Consider the following 16,039-nt stretch of genomic DNA (forward strand, 5'->3'; position numbering starts at 1 on the left):
CCACACCTAGCCTTTTTTGTATTTTAAGTAGAGACAGGGTTTCACCATGTTGCCCAGGCTGGTCTTGAACTCCTGACCTCATGTGATCTGCCCGCCTCGGCCTCCCAAAGTGCCGGGATTACAGGCATGAGCCACTGCGCCGGCCTTTGAGTATTTTAAGTTATAAAAGAAATATGTGTTTCTATATATATTATATAATATATATTATACCTGATATATAATATATATGATATATCATATATTATATCATATACAGTATATTATATATGATTGATATATGATATATAAGATATGATATATCATATATAATATCATAAAATATATGTATATAACATATATATAATATAGTATATAATATATTACATATTATATGTATAATATACATGATATATAATACAATATAATATGTAAAATATATATATATAATATATAATATATATATTTTTCAGACAGAGTCTAGCTCTGTCACCCAGGCTGGAGTGCAGTGGTGAGATCTTGGCTCACTGAACCTCCGCCTCCCAGGTTCAAGCGATTCTTCTGCCTCAGCCTCCCAAGTAGCTGGGACTACAGGTGTGCTACCACACCTGGCTTATTTTATTTTATGTATTTATTTATTTTTCTGAGACGGAGTCTTGCTCCTGACCTCATGTGATCTGCCCGCCTCGGCCTCCCAATGTGCTGGGATTACAGGCATGAACCACCGTGCCTGGCCAGAGATATGTGTTTATTATAGAAAATTTATGAAATAGAATAATTACGATCATATTGTCTACAGGTTGTTTTAATCTTTTTTCCCCCCCATTCAACATTCTATAGTTAACATTTCTTTTTTTTTTTTTTTTTGAGACGGAGTCTCGCTCTGTCGCCCAGGCTGGAGTGCAGTGGTGCGATCTCAGCTCACTGCAACCTCCGCCTCCCGGGTTCATGCCATTCTCCTGCCTCAGCCTCTCTAAGTAGCTGGGACTACAGGTGCCCGCCACCACGCCTGGCTAATGTTTTTGTATTTTTAGTAGAGACGGGGTTTCACCATGGTCTCCATCTCCTGACCTCGTGATTAGCCCGCCTCAGCCTCCCAAAGTGCTGGGATTACAAGTGTGAGCCACTGCGCCCAGCAGTCTTTTTTTTTTTTTTTTTGGTTTGGTTTGGTTTTTTAGACAGAGTCTCACTCTGTCCCCCAGGCTAGAGTGCAGTGGCACAATCTCAGCTCACTGCATCTCCGCCTCCTGGGTTCAAGTGATTCTCCTGCGTGAGCCTCCTGAGTAGCTAGGATTATAGACGTGTGCCACCACGCCCGGCTAATTTTTGTATTTTTAGTGGAGGCATGGTTTCCCCATGTTGGCCAGGCTGGTCTTGAACTCCTGACCTTGTGATCCGCCTGCCTTGGCCTCCCAGAGTGTTGGGATTAAAGGTGTGAGCCCCCGTACCTGGCCTTTTTTTTTTTTTTTGAGACGGAGTTTTGCTCATGTTGCCCAGGCTGGAGTGCATTGGTGCAATCTCAGCTCACTGCAACCTCTGCCTCCTGGGTTTAAGTGATTCTCCTGCCTCAGCCTCCCAAGTAGCTGGGATTACAGGCGCACGCACAACCATGCCCAGTTATTTTTTCTATTTTTAGTAGAGATAGCATTTTACCATGTTGGCCAGGCTGGTCTCGAACTCCTGACCTCAGGTCATCCACCTGCTTCGGCCTCCCAAAGTCCTGGGATTACAGGCGTGAGCCACTGCGCCCGGCCTGAAGTCTTTCAAAATACATTTTGTATTTATCCAGTGTATTATTTTATACTGCACTTTCTTCATCTGTAAAGTAACAGAGTCAGGCATGGTGACTCATACCTGTAAGCCCAGCACTTTGGGAGGCTGAGGTGGGAGGATTGTTTGAGACCAGCCTGGGCAACATTGTGAGACCCCGTCTCTACCAATAATAAAAAAATGAGCTGGATGTGATGGCATGCGCCTGTGAAGATCGCTTGAGCCCGGGAGGTCAAGGCGGCAGTGAGCCATGAGGGCACCACTGCATTCTAGCCTGAGTGACAGAGTGAGGCCCTGTCTCAAAACAAACAAACAAGCAAACAAACAAACAAAAAACCCAGGGTGGCTGGGCTTAAGGGCTAGTTGATTCCAACGATTCAAAACCCATTATAATAGTTTTTAAGCCTGATTATCTGAGATTTTGTCAAGGAAAAAAATTCCATATAACAATCCCAGGCCAGGCATGGTGGCTCATGCCTTTAATCCCAGCACTTTGGGAGGCCAAGTCAGGGAGATCCCTTGAGCCCAGGAGTTCAAGACCAGCCTGGGCAACATGGTAAAATGCTATCTCTACTAAAAATAGAAAAATTAACTGGGCATGGTTGTGCGTGTGCCTGTAATCTCAGCTACTCTGGAGGCTGAGGTGGGAGGATCACTTGAGCCCAGGAGGTGGAGGTTGCAGTGAGTCAAGATCAGGGCGCTGCATTCCAGCTTGGGGGACAGAGCAAGACCCTATCTCAAAAAACAAAAACAGGAATTTGAGGCCAAATTTATGGATTATATATTTTATCTGCTCTGTATGTGGTTAATAATAGGTTATCCTTTATATGATAAAAACATACTTATGTCCATTTTGCAGGACTTGGCATGGGCTTTTATTGTTTTAAATTGTGATACATTTGTAGCTCTGCTGTTTGATACATTTTGGGATTTGATTTTGGTATGATTTGGTACCCAGTCTTTGTTATGGATACATGTGATTCACCTTGTTATGATATAGTTTTATGTATTTTCGAGGATATGGGTCATAGTGAAAAGTCACGTTTACCTGTACAGACTGAGAATAGCTTGATCTCAGATGGTCAGATGTTGAACTAAGTGGATTAAAGCTGATTTCTTAAACTGGACAAGGCTGCTGCCATTGTGCATTCCCTGGTACTTATAAAATATTATGGTTTAAATTTTATTCTTATTTCTGTAATCATCTTATTCACCTTAAATACAGAAATACAGACATCTGGCTGGGCGCAGTGGCTCACACCTGAAATCCCAGCACTTTGGGTGGCCGAGGCAGGTGGATCACTTGAGGTCAGGAGTTCAAGACCAGCCTGACCAACAGGGCGAAACCCCATCTCTACTAAAAAAAAAAAAAAAAAAAAAAAAAAAAAAAAAGCTGGGTCATGCCTCTGCAATCCCAGCTACTTAGGAGGCTGAGGCAGGAGAATCACTTGAGCCTGGGAGGTGGAGGTTGCAGTGAGCTGAGATCATGCCACTGTACTGCAGCCTGGATGACAGAGTGAGACTCCATCTCAAAAATAAAGAAAAGAAAAGAAAAAAAAAAACACAGACATCTCAGCATATATTACCATGTGACTTAACCTTTCTATGGTTCTAGCTAATTTTTTAGGCCTTGAGAGGGAAGGAAGCCTAACATTTTCTGCTACCTCATTGGACTGTCCCTTCTGCCAGTAGTCCTTGTAGTAATTTCCTTAGACCTATATTGGTCATAATCACTGGGTGCATGACCTTTGATGAGTAACAGTCAGAACTACTGTTTCCTCATATTTCAGATGAGGCCTATGATATATTATGTAGGTTAAATTAGATTCCATATATGAAAACATTCTAAATTGTAAAGCACATTACATATGTTAGTTATTATCAAAGGTAACATCGTGAAGGAAGAGAAGATGAGCTATAGAATCACACAAGCCCATGCTTAAATTTTGACCTTACATTAAACCAAAGAGGATTGATCTTTTTTTTTTAAATTGAGACGGAGTCTCGCTCTGTCGCTCAGGCTGGAGTGCAGTGGCGCAATCTTAGCTCACTGCAACCTCTGCCGCCCAGGTTCAAGCGATTCTCGTGCCACAGCCTCCTTAGTAGCTGGGACTACAGGCACGCGCCACCACGCCCAGCTAATTTTTTTGTATTTTTAGTAGAGACAGGGTTTTGCCATTTTGGCGAGGCTGGTCTCGAACTCCTGACCTCAGGTGGTCTGCCCACCTCAGCCTCCCAAAGTGCTGGGATTACAGGCTTAAGCCACCATGCCCAGCCAAGATTGAAAATTTTTAGTTTAAATTCAGCATGTTTAGTAGAGAAAGTACTTACTTGTAGCTAAAATGATAGGATGAAGGAAAATGAAAATTAGTTTGTAGATAGTATTTGGGTACATGCGGACACTCATGAAATATGTTGTATCATTTAAATTTGGTTTGTAGCACAGTTTCCTTTACTTTGTGTCATTTAAAAAAAATTAAAACCTAGACAGAAGAGAAACGTACTAAATGTTTGAATATAGATAGCACTGTGGCTTTCAGATAGAGTTAAATATTTTTACTGAAGAAAGAGAAAAGATGTGGGCTCTTATCCATAACTTGTTGGATCAGCCTGGGCAATATAGTGAGACCTTGTCTCTACAAAAAAAAATTTAAAAATTAGCTGAGTGTGCTGGCGCCTGCCTGGAGTCCAGCTCCTCAGGAGGCTGAGGTGGTAGGATTGCTTGAAACTGCAAGGCAGGGGCTGCAGTGAGCCGAGACTGTGACACTGCACTCCAGTCTGGGCGATAGAGCAAGACCCTGTCCCAGAAGAAAAAAAAAAGTTGTTTAAGTACTTGCTTGAGATCCTAACATGATCATGGAATAGAATACTTCACTCTGAGGTGAGAAGATCACTTGAGGCCAGGAGTTCAAGACCAGCTTGAGCAACATAGTAAGACCCCATCTCTTTTTGTGCGTGCGTGTGTGTGTGTGAGGGAGTCGGAGTTTCATTCTGTCAGCCAGGCTGCTGGAGTACATTGGCACGATCTGGGCTCAATGCAACCTCCGCCTCCCAGGTTCAAGTGATTCTCCTGCCTCAGCCTACCGGGTAGCTGGGATTACAGGCATGTGCCACCATGCCCAGCTAATTTTTGTATTTTTAGTAGGGGCTGGGTTTCACCATGTTGGTCAGGGTGGTCTCGAACTCCTGACCAAGTGATCCACCCACCTCAGCCTCCCAAAGTGCTGGGATTACAGGCGTGAGCCACCACACTTGGCCATGAGCCACCAAGCCCGGTCGAGACCCCATCTCTTAAAGAAAAAAAAAGAATACTTCATTCTGAGAAATGTCTAGGGGTAGGTATTACCTGCTTATGAAGTCATCCATGGCATTTCTGGAACCATCTGATTGTATGAACTGCTATCTAATCACTCTGTCAGAATAAGTTATCTGGACAAAGTATCAGAGTACAGTAAGTTCTGGTTCCATGCCACTAATCAGCTCTATGGCCTTAGTCAAATCATTTACCTTCCTTATGTTTTAGTTTCTTTCTTTCTTTCTTTTTTTTTTTTTTTTTTTTGAGACAGGATCTGGTTTTATCAGCCCAGGCTGGAGTGGCCAGGCTCAAGTGATCCTCCCACCTCATCCTCCTGAGTAGCTGGGACTACAGGCTCCAGCCACCATGCCTTAGTTTTTTGGGTTTTTTTTTTGTTTTTTTTTTGTTTTTTTTAGTGACTGGGTCTACCTATGTTTCCCAAGCGGATTAGTTTCTTTTTCTGTGAAGTAAGAGAATGATTTTTATTATCCTGTCCAGCAAGACATAGTTATTATGAACAATTTTTGCTCCTGAGTGTCTACAAAATATAATAATGGCCGGGTGCGGTGGCTCATGCCTGTAATCCTAGCACTTTGGGAGAATGAGGCGGGAGGATCATGAGGTCAGGAGATCGAGACCATCTTGGCCAACATGGTGAAACCCCGTCTCTACTAAAAGTACAAAAATTAGCTGGGTATGGTGGCACGTGCCTGTAATCCCAGCTACTTGGGAGGCTAAGGCACGAGAATTGCTTGAACCCAGGAGGCGGAGGTTGCAGTGAGCCGAGATTGTGCCACTGCACTCCAGCCTGGTGACAGAGCGAGACTCCATCTCATAGTAATAATAATAATGATGATGCTTTTTAGTATACTTGATTCTGAGCTGCTCTTTTTGTTAAAATTATTTTAGGGAAGTTTTTGCCCAAAGTTCGCGGATACTTCTTTCTTCTTACCAGGCCCCAAAGTCATTGTAAATTTTTACAAGGCAGTGGATGAACAGTTCATAACTCCAAAGATAGATATCACTCAGAAAAGTTTTTCCACAAGAAGTCCTTTTGTTTTTCGTCCTTTTTTTTTTTTGGCACACTAGTGTCTCACTTAGCAAGTCCTTTTATTTTCAACTCAAGTTAACAATAAGTTGGCCGGGTGCGGTGGCTCACGCCTGTAATCCCAGCACTTTGTGAGGCTGAGGCGGGCAGATCACCTGAAGTCAGAAGTTTTGAGAACAGTCTGGCCAACATGGCGAAACCCCATCTCTACTAAAAATACAAAAATTAGTCGGGCATGGTGGCGCGCCCCTGTAGTCTTGCTACTCAAGAGGCTAAGGCAGGAGAATCACTTGAATGTGGGAGATGGAGGTTGCAGTGAGCCGAGATCACGCCACTGCACTCTAGCCTGGGTGACAGAGCAAGACTCCATCACAAAAAAAGAAACCCAATAAGTAGCAATCAGGTATCACCTGTGTTTCTCAGCCCTTCTCTTCTGCTGCTGGTTTACTGCCACTCAAGCAGTGGACCAAAAGGCATTTGTTTCTGGCCAACCACCATGGACATGACCTGATGACTGCTTTTATCTCTGGGACTTGACCTGTATCCCTCTCTCTCTCTTTTTTTTGGATAGCTTTTCATTCTGTCTCCCAGGGTACAGTGCACTGGCACAATCATAGCTCACTGCAGACTCTGCTTCCCAGGCTCAGGCAGTCCTTCCACCTCAGCTTCCTGAGTAGCTGGGACTACAGGCATGTGTGGACTACAGGCATGTGCAACCATGCCCGACTAATTTTTAATTTTTTTTTTTTTTGAGACGAAATTTCGCTGTTGTTGCCCAGGCTGGAGTGCAATGGTGCAATCTCGGCTCACCGCAACCTCGGCCTCCCAGGTTCAAGTGATTCTCTTGCCTCAGCCTTCCTGAGTAGCTGGGATTACAGGCATGCGCCAGCACGCCTGGCTAATTTTGTATTTTTAGTAGAGACGGGGTTTCTTCATGTTGGTCAGGCTGGTCTCGAACTCCCGACCTCAGATGATCCTCCCACCTTGGCCTCCCAAAGTGCTGGGATTACAGGCGTGAGCCACCACACCTGGCCTAATTTTTATTTTATTTTTTTTTGTAGAGATGGGGTCTCACCATGTTGCCCAGGCTGGCCTCAAACACCTGGGCTCAAGCAATCCTCCTGCCTTGACCTCCCAAAGTGCTGGGAATACAGGCATGAACCACCATGTCTGGCCCTCTCTCTCTCTCTTTTTTGAAACCTGATGATCGCCAGGCACGGTGGCTCACGCCTGTAATCCCAGCACTTTGGGAGGCCAAGGCAAGCAGATCACTTGAGATGAGGAGTTTGAGACCAGCCTGGCCAACATGATGAAACGCTGTCCCTACTAAAAATACAAAAATCAGCCAGGCGTCGTGGCGGCACACACCTGTAATCCCAGCACTTTGGGAGTCTGAGACAGGTGGATCGCTTGAGGTGAGGAGTTTTGAGCCCAGCCTGACCAACATGGTGAAACCACATCTCTACTAAAAATAGAAAAAAAAAAAATTAGCTGGGCCTGGTAGCACACGCCTGTAATCCCAGCTACTTGGGAAGCTGAGGCAGAAGAATTGCTTGAACCTGGAAGGCGGAGGTTGCAGTGAGCCCAAATTGCACCACTGCACTCCAGCCTGGGCGACACAGGGAGAGTCTGTCTGAAAAAAAAAAAAACAAACCTGGTGGGTTGCTCAGAGGCAGTTACCTATGTAACAAGCTGGCAGAAATTTTCAGGATAGGCAAAAAGATAAGAACCAAAGAACATATCCTTCCCTTTCTAAGTCATAAAAATTACCTTCTGTGAATGAAAAGCCAAAACTTTGCATTGTCCAGGCCTTGCTATTGATAGTTTACTTGGCCAGTGTATTCACAGAGGGAGGAAGCATTGTCACATGGCAAATAACCAGATTACACCCATAGTCTGGTTGGCAGGATTGTACAAGGGTGCGTGACTAATCAAGAGTCCACCTGCTTATTTCTTTTCATTAGAATCTAATATATTTGCTGTATAGAATTTAGAAAGTTAAGAAAAGAGCAAAGAAAATAATTTAATCTCACTGCTCAGAGATAACCACAGCAGAATTTTGATATGTAATTTAGCCTGTCTTTATATATCTGTATTTTTTATAATTTGGGTTATATAATACAACATCATTTTGTAACCAGCTTTTTCCACTTAATACAACATCATGGTGCTCGCTTTGGCAGTACATATACTAAAATTGGAATGATACAGAGAAGGTTAACATGGCCCCTGTATAATATATGCATGTTTTTAAAATACATCCTGAACATGAATTTTTAATGGTTTCCTGGTGGCCCATATTACCATAGTATTGTCCTCTTTTGTTAGATATTGAATTGTTTTTAGTAAATAGCACTTTATGGAACATCCTTATATATACATTCATAATGAAATGATGGGGGATTTTTTTTTTGAGATGGAGTCTCCCTCTGTTGCGCAGGCTTGAATGCAGTGGCGCAATCTTGGCTCGCTGCAACCTCCACCTCCCGAATTCAAACAATTCTCCTGCCTCAGTCTCCTGAGTAGCTGGGACTACAGGTGTGTGCCACCACCCCCAGCTAATTCTTGTATTTTTTTTTTTTGTGTGTGGAGCCTAGGTTTTGCCATGTTGGCCAGGCTGGTCTTGAATTCCTGACCTCAAGTGATCCACCCACCTTAGCCCCCAAAGTGCTGGGATTACAGGCATGAGCCACTGCACCTGGCTGATCAGGGATTTATTTATTTTTTTTTTTGAGACGGAGTTTCGCTCTTGTTTCCCAGGCTGGAGTACAATGGCACAATCTCAGCTTACTGCAACCTCTGCCTCCCAGGTTCAAGTGATTCTCCTGCCTCAGCGTCCCGAGTAGCTGGGATTACAGGCGTGCACCACCATGCCTGGCTAATTTTTTGTATTTTTAGTAGAGACGGGGTTTCACCATGGCCAGGCTGGTCATGAACTCCTGACCTCAGGTGATCCGCCTGCCTTGGCCTCCTAGAATACTGGGATTACAGGCGTGAGCCACCGCGCCCGGCCTGATCAGGGATTTATTTATTTTTATTTTTATTTTTATTTTTTTGAGAATATGTTTAGAACTAGAATGGGTGGTTCAAGAGATAATCATATATTTAAGACTTTTAGAACATATATTGCCAGATTACCTTCCAGAAAAGATGTACCAGTTTTTAGTTCTAACAGGCAAATGCCTCTTGCTTCATACTCTCCAGCCACTGTGTTTTCGTTGTTGGTAGTAATGTTGACCTTTGCCAAATAGGATAAAAATGTTATCTTTTAAAGTGTTTATTTCTTTGATTATTAATGAGGTTTAACACTGTTGCATATGTTTGTTGACCATTAATATTTCCCACTTGTAAATTTGCCTGTTTTCTATGAACGTATTAATCTTTTTCTTATAGATTTTTTTTTTTTTTGAGACAGAGTCTCGCTGTGTCACCCAGGCTGGAGTACAGTGGCACCATCTCGGTTCACTGCAACCTCTGCCTCCCAGGTTCAAGCGATTCCCCTGCCTCAGCCTCCCGAGTAGCTGGGATTACAGGCATGCGCCACCACGCCTGACTACTTTTTGTATTTTTAGTAGAGACAGTGTTTCACCATGTTGGCCAGGCTGGTCTTGAACTCCCGAAATCAAGTGATCCACCCACCTCGGCCTCCCAAAGTGTTGGGATTACAGGTGTGAGCCACTGCACCCAGCCTTCTTATAGATTCATAAGTGTATTCATACTACTTTTTTTGTTTTTTAAGACAGTGTCTTGACCTGTTGTATAGGCTGAAGTGCAGTGACGCAGTCACAGCTCACTGTAACCTGGAATTCCTTGGCCTACGTTGCCCAGTCTGGTCTTAAATTCCTGGGCTCAAGTGATTCTCCCGCCCTAACCTCCCAAAGTGTTGGGATTACAGGGGTGAGCCACCGCATGTGACCTCATGCTGCTTTTTTTTTTTTCCAACTACTTTAGTCAAGTGCTTCTTGAGACTATTACTAGTCAAAAACAAGATAGATTAAATGGAGGTAGTTACAGGACACTGCCCTGTTTGAGGCCATCCATTATTGGTGTGAAAAGCAAACATTACATAAGTAGGTTTAGATAGAAGGTCATTCACTCCAGCATTGTTCATAATAGTAAAAAACTAGTCAAACACAGTGGTTCACACCTATAATCACAACACTTTGGGAGGCCAAGTCAGGAGTATCGCTTGAGTCCAGGAATTCCAGACCAGCCTGTACAGCATAGAGAAACCACATCTCTAAGAAAACTTTTTAAAATTAGCGGGGCATGGTGGCATGTGGCTATAGTCCCAGCTACTCGGGAGGCTGAGGTGGGAGGATTGCTTCAGCCCAGGAGATCGAGGTTACAGTGAGCTATGATCACACTACTGCACTCCAACTCGGGCAACAGAGCAAGGCCTTGTCTTTTTAAAAAAAATAAATAAATAAATAAAAAGGAAAATAATATGAGTAAACTCTACCCATCAGTGGTAAATACCACATATTTCTATCAATGTTAGGCAGTCTTCCTAGAATAATCCCATTAAAGAAAATCCAAAATCGTTGTATGAAAAAATACACAGGTTTGTTCCATGTGTAAAAATCTTTTAATCTTGGTACATTTTTTATCAAAAACATTCACACTACTTGAATACATTAAAAGAGTACAAAAGCATTCCAATGTACATATGGACACACAAAACACAGGGAATGCTTTCTAGTGAAATTAGGAGTAAATACAAGAATGTTAAAGGAGAGAGTCTCATATTACCAGAGTCAGTGAAATTAATTGCCTTTTTTTTTTTTTTTTTTTTTGAGACAGAGTTTTGCTCTGTCACCCAGGCTGGAGTACAGTGGCATGATCTGGGCTCACTGCAACCCCCGCCTTCGGGGTTCAAGTAATTCTCATATCTCAGCCTCCTGAGTAACTGGGATTATAGGCATGCACCACCATGCCTGACTACTTTTTGCATTTTTAGTAGAGATGGGGTTTTCGCCATGTTGGCCAGGCTGGTTTCGAACTCCTGACCTCAAGTGATCCGCCTGCCTCGGCCTCCCAAAGTGCTGGGATTACAGGCATGAGCCACCATGCCCGGCCATTAACTGCTTTTTACAACACAAACTATACCTGTTTGGAATTAGTTTTTAAATATATAAGCTACAGGATGTGCAAACACCAATGTGAACAACTGTCAGAGAATTTTGTAATTCAGGAACATAGCTTCAAGTGCTTCATAACATGGAAAGCAACTCCTAAAAATAGTTAATTGGCTTAATTTCTTAAAAGTTAGAAAAAGCATTCCAGAAAGTGATTTGTTACAATTAGCAACAGAAGAACAACATTAGAAATAAGAATACTGGGAACATAAGAACTGAGGTCCTCCAGTACCAAGAGATAGAATCAAACTTTTTCTCATTGGAATTTAAAGAATATAGCCACGCACGGTGGCTCACGCCTGTAATGCCAACACTTTGGGAGGCCGAGGCGGGTGGATCACGAGGTCAGGAGATCGAGACCATCCTGGCTAACACGGTGAAACCCCGTCTCTACTAAAAATACAAAAAAATTAGCCGGGCGTGGTGGCGGGCGCCTGTAGTCCCAGCTACTCGGGTGGCTGAGGCAGAAGAATGGCGTGAACCCGGGAGGCGGAGCTTGCAGTGAGCCGAGATCGCGCCACTGCACTCCAGCCTGGGAGCGAGACTCCGTCTCAAAGAAAAAAAAAAAATAAAGAATTTAAAGAATATAGTTAAAGGAAAAATTCACTGGGCTCTGTGAAACAGGTTAAATATGTAACCACTTCAAACAGAAATGACTTAGTCCTCTCACCTAGTTCTGAAAATGTACTAACATCCCATTTTCCATATCAAAAGCACATACTTTCATTAGCAAAAGCCTCTTTGTTTTAGACTTAAAATCACCTCTGATCCACCAAAGTTTATGCAGTTACCAAACTACTATTTTAATAACATTTTGACAGCTTTATTAAGATAAAATTTATATACCATAAGATCCATTTAAAGTATATAGTTCAGTGGCTTTTAGTATATGCAGAGTTGTGCAACTATCACCACAATCTAATTTTAGAACATTTTCATTACTCCAGAAGCAACCCCAGTAACCATTTGTAGTCACTTCCTATTTCCCCCTCCCCAGCCCTAGGCAACCACTAATCTACTTTCTGTTTCCATTTATTTTAATAACATTTCAAACTTGTAATATTATTGTTCTCATGCCTATTCTGGGTCGTTGGCTCAGAGGTTTAAAAGCTCTTAAACTACCCAAATTTACAAGTCCTATGACATCCTCATTCAGAAAACATTCAAATGATGGTTTCATAATGTTATGATAGTTCCATCTTCTAAGAGTTTTTGATCTGGAGCACATGTTTCAAATTCTATGTTTGTACTACTGCTAAATTCACTTAATTAGAAGAAGTAAAATCATTCTATCGAGACTCAAAAGTGAGTTTGTTCTGTTTATGTTAACGATTCCAGGCTTTTGATGGTAGGAATGGCTTTAGCAGTCTTCTGTGGCACACCATTATCTTAAATAATATTGTCACCTTCCCCACTGTCTTCATCCTTTGGCTCAAAGTTTGGTTCAATCTGCTGTGGTTAGGCAAGAAGGCTATTATCAGCAGGTTGGCTGGAGCTACCAAAGTCTGACTGTTCCCAGTAGCATTATTCTCCTGGTTGCTGGTCTCACTGTTAGGATGAGGTGGCTGCTGTTTGCACTCATCATGTCTGTTTACTTGATTGAGATGCTTCCCTGAAACTTATGTACCATCAGCTTCTAAAAACTTCATCATTAACAGTTCATAGTTCTGTGCTGTGAGCCAGGCCTGGAACAAGCCAGGATATAAAAGATCCCTGGGATGCTCTCTAGAAGCCATGTGGTGTCTCCCTTAGGCTAGAACCATCCTGGATATAGAGTCCTAGGGGATGCTTAGTTCCTGGGAGAACATCCACATCTATGATTGAAGACACGGGTCTGAAGTCTTAGGGCATAGCAGTGACTGGATATAGCCTTTTTCTGTGGTTGACAAAACCACAGAAAGAGATTTTTTTTTTTTTTTTTTTGAGATGGAGTCACTCTGTCACCCAGGCTGGAGTGCAGTGGCACAATCTCGGCTCACTGCAAGCTCCACCTCCTAGGTTCACGCCATTCTCCTGCCTCAACCTCCCGAGTAGCTGGGACTACAGGCGCCCGCCACCACGCCCAGCTAATTTTTTGAATGTTTAGTAGAGACGGGGTTTCACCGTGTTAGCCAGGATGATCTCTATCTCCTGACCTTGTGATCCGCCTGCCTTGGCCTCCCAAAGTGCTAGGATTACAGGCGTGAGCCACCGCGCCTGGCCAGAAAGAGAGGTTTTAAGTGACAATATTATTAAAGACATTCTGGAGAAAAAGATCACCTATAATCCCGTCACCTTAACATTTTCTCGATTTATTTAATATTACTTTCTGAGTCTTGTCTATAAGTATACATTTTCATACAGTGGTAATCTGGCGTGCATTCTACCTTATATCCTTTTCCCCTTTAAAATAACCTTTATTCTACGTATTTGAAAACCTTGGCTGGGCTCAGTGGCTCACGCCTGTAATCCCAGCACTTTGGGAGGCCGAGGCGGGCGGATCACGAGGTCAGGAGATCGAGACCATCCTGGCTAACACAGTGAAACCCCGTCTTTACTAAAAATACAAAAAATTAGCTGGGTGTGGTGGCACGTGCCTGTAGTCCCAGCTACTTGGGAGGCTGAGACAGGAGAATCCCTTGAACCCGGGAGGCGGAGGTTGCAGTGAGCCGAGATTGCGCCACTGCACTCCAGCCTGGGCGACAGAGCAAGACTCCGTCTCAAAAAAGAAAACCTTAAGGCTGGGCGCGGTGGCTCATGCCTATAATCCCAGCACTTTGGGAGGCCGAGGCGGGCGGATCACCTGAGGTCAGGAGTTCAAGACCAGCCTGACCAACATAGAGGAACCCTGTCTCTACTAAAAATACAAAGTTAGCCGGGTGTGGTGGTGGGTGCCTGTAATCCCAGCCACTCAGGAGGCTGAGGTGGGAAAATCACTTGAGCTCAAGAGGCAGAGGTTGCGGTGAACCGAGGTCGTGCCATTGCACTCCAGCCTGGGCAACAAGAGTGAAACTCTGTCTCAAAAAAAAAAAGAAAGAAAACCCTAATAATAATAATAAAAAAAAGCAGCCTGGCACAGTGGTTCACACCTGTAATCCCAGCACTTTGGGAGTTTGAGGCAGGTGGATCACCTGAGATCAGCAGTTCAATTCCAGCCTGGCCAACATGTTGAAACCCCATCTCTTCTAAAAATAAAAAAATTAGCCAGGCGCGGTGGCGGGCGCCTGTAATCCCAGCTACTTGGGAGGCTGAGACAGGAGAATGGCTTGGACCTGGGAGGCGGAGGTTGCAGTGAGTTGAGATCACGCCATTTCACTCCAGCCTGGGCCATAAGAGCAAAACTCTGTTTCAAAAAAAAAAAAAAAAGGAGAAATAGAAACTTTTGTGTCGTATACAGATACCAGGGTTTTGTATGTGCCTTTGTCTCTGTATCCCCCACCTCCGCATTCCCACATTCTTGCTAGATTAGCTGTCAACCTCCTCTCCTTGGCACCTCCTGGTGGCTCTCTTTACACAGTTGACTGGACTAAATGTATGTACATACATGTATACTGTAAAACCTTACATATCACCATTGTAGAATCTCCCAAACCCTTCATTTAAACATGCACCATTGCTTGCTGGTCCTTTTTGTCCCATTTTTTGCTTCCATAGTGCTATTTTCCCAACTACTGTTACCCTTAAGATTCCTGACTTCCCAGCCCCTTTATACCAAAAGCTTTCTTTGACATTTTTCTCTTTCCATGCCTTCCTGCCTTGCCACTTACGCAGTACAAAGCCTGAAGATGCTTTCACAGAGAAGCCTTAAATTATCCCAGCGTACTTTATTGTACCCACACCTTTTCACTTCAAAAACCTTTTTGTCACCCTTATCCAATATTCATACCCTATTTTCTTCTATATTCTCAATTCATCTGCTCCATATATACTTGTTTTCTGTGGTATCATTTTCCCCACCTCCATTTCACTTAGATCCTATATTTTTTTACCCTATCTTACCCTTTTTGTTTGGTGCCTTCCTCCAAACCCAAGGTTTCTGTCTTTCATCAGTCATCCTTCCACCTTTCACTCTTAAACTCTGGTAATTCTGGTTTTCCTCCTTCTCAAAAAGCTCACACTCTGCTAATGTGTATATATTGTTCACTTGAGTGCTTCTAAATAAATATTTACTTTTCAAAACAGTGAAATCTGAACTATTAGCATGGAAACAACCTCTGGGAAGATAAGATCTCCACTCAAAAGCTTCAAATTGAGATTCTCCTGCTCATGTTGAATGATGGTTTTATCTAATATTTTCTGAAATAGGGTGACTACTTGAACTACACAAAATTGTGAAATGAGAATATCTTTGATTTTATACTTCTATTTTTTTTTTTTTTTTTTTGAGACAGAGTCTCACTCTGTCACCCAGGCTGGAGTGCAGTGGCAGTCTTGGCTCACTGCAACCTCCACCTCCCAGGTTCAGGTGATTCTCGTCCCTTGGCCTCCCAAGTAGCTGGGATTACAGGCATGTGCCACCACACCCGGCTAATTTTTGTAGTTTTTGGTAGAGATGGGGTTTCACCATGTTGGCCAGGCTGGTCTTGAACTCCTGACCTCAAGTGATCCGCCCACCTCAGCCTCCCAAAGTGTTGGGATTACAGGCGTGAGCCACTGTGCCTGGCCACTTACATCTATTTTGATTGACTTGAAATAAAATTTAACACCTCAGGGAAGGCAATTCTCATGTGTTTTGAATTATACTGAGCATTAATTCTTCAGGATAATTATAGACTTGGAAATGTTTAATCCAGTCTCCCAGTCCATGCTGAAGTTCCTTTAAGTGATAGGAAG

The 16,039-nt window shown here is 43.2% G+C and overlaps 1 protein-coding gene and 1 non-coding gene across 3 annotated transcripts in view; both read left to right on the forward strand.

The window, feature by feature from the left end:
* XIAP (X-linked inhibitor of apoptosis) overlaps positions 1 to 16,039 on the forward strand; it is a 53,833-nt gene that overhangs the window by 6,368 nt on the left and 31,426 nt on the right. The window lies entirely within an intron of this gene.
* On the forward strand, positions 8,257 to 8,367 carry LOC115932504 (U6 spliceosomal RNA). Its single transcript, XR_004068777.1, has one exon. It is a non-coding gene; the product is annotated as a U6 spliceosomal RNA (small nuclear RNA).

The sequence above is a fragment of the Gorilla gorilla genome, chromosome X, assembly GCF_029281585.2.
Source record: "Gorilla gorilla gorilla isolate KB3781 chromosome X, NHGRI_mGorGor1-v2.1_pri, whole genome shotgun sequence".
In the NCBI taxonomy this organism is placed as follows: domain Eukaryota; kingdom Metazoa; phylum Chordata; class Mammalia; order Primates; family Hominidae; genus Gorilla; species Gorilla gorilla.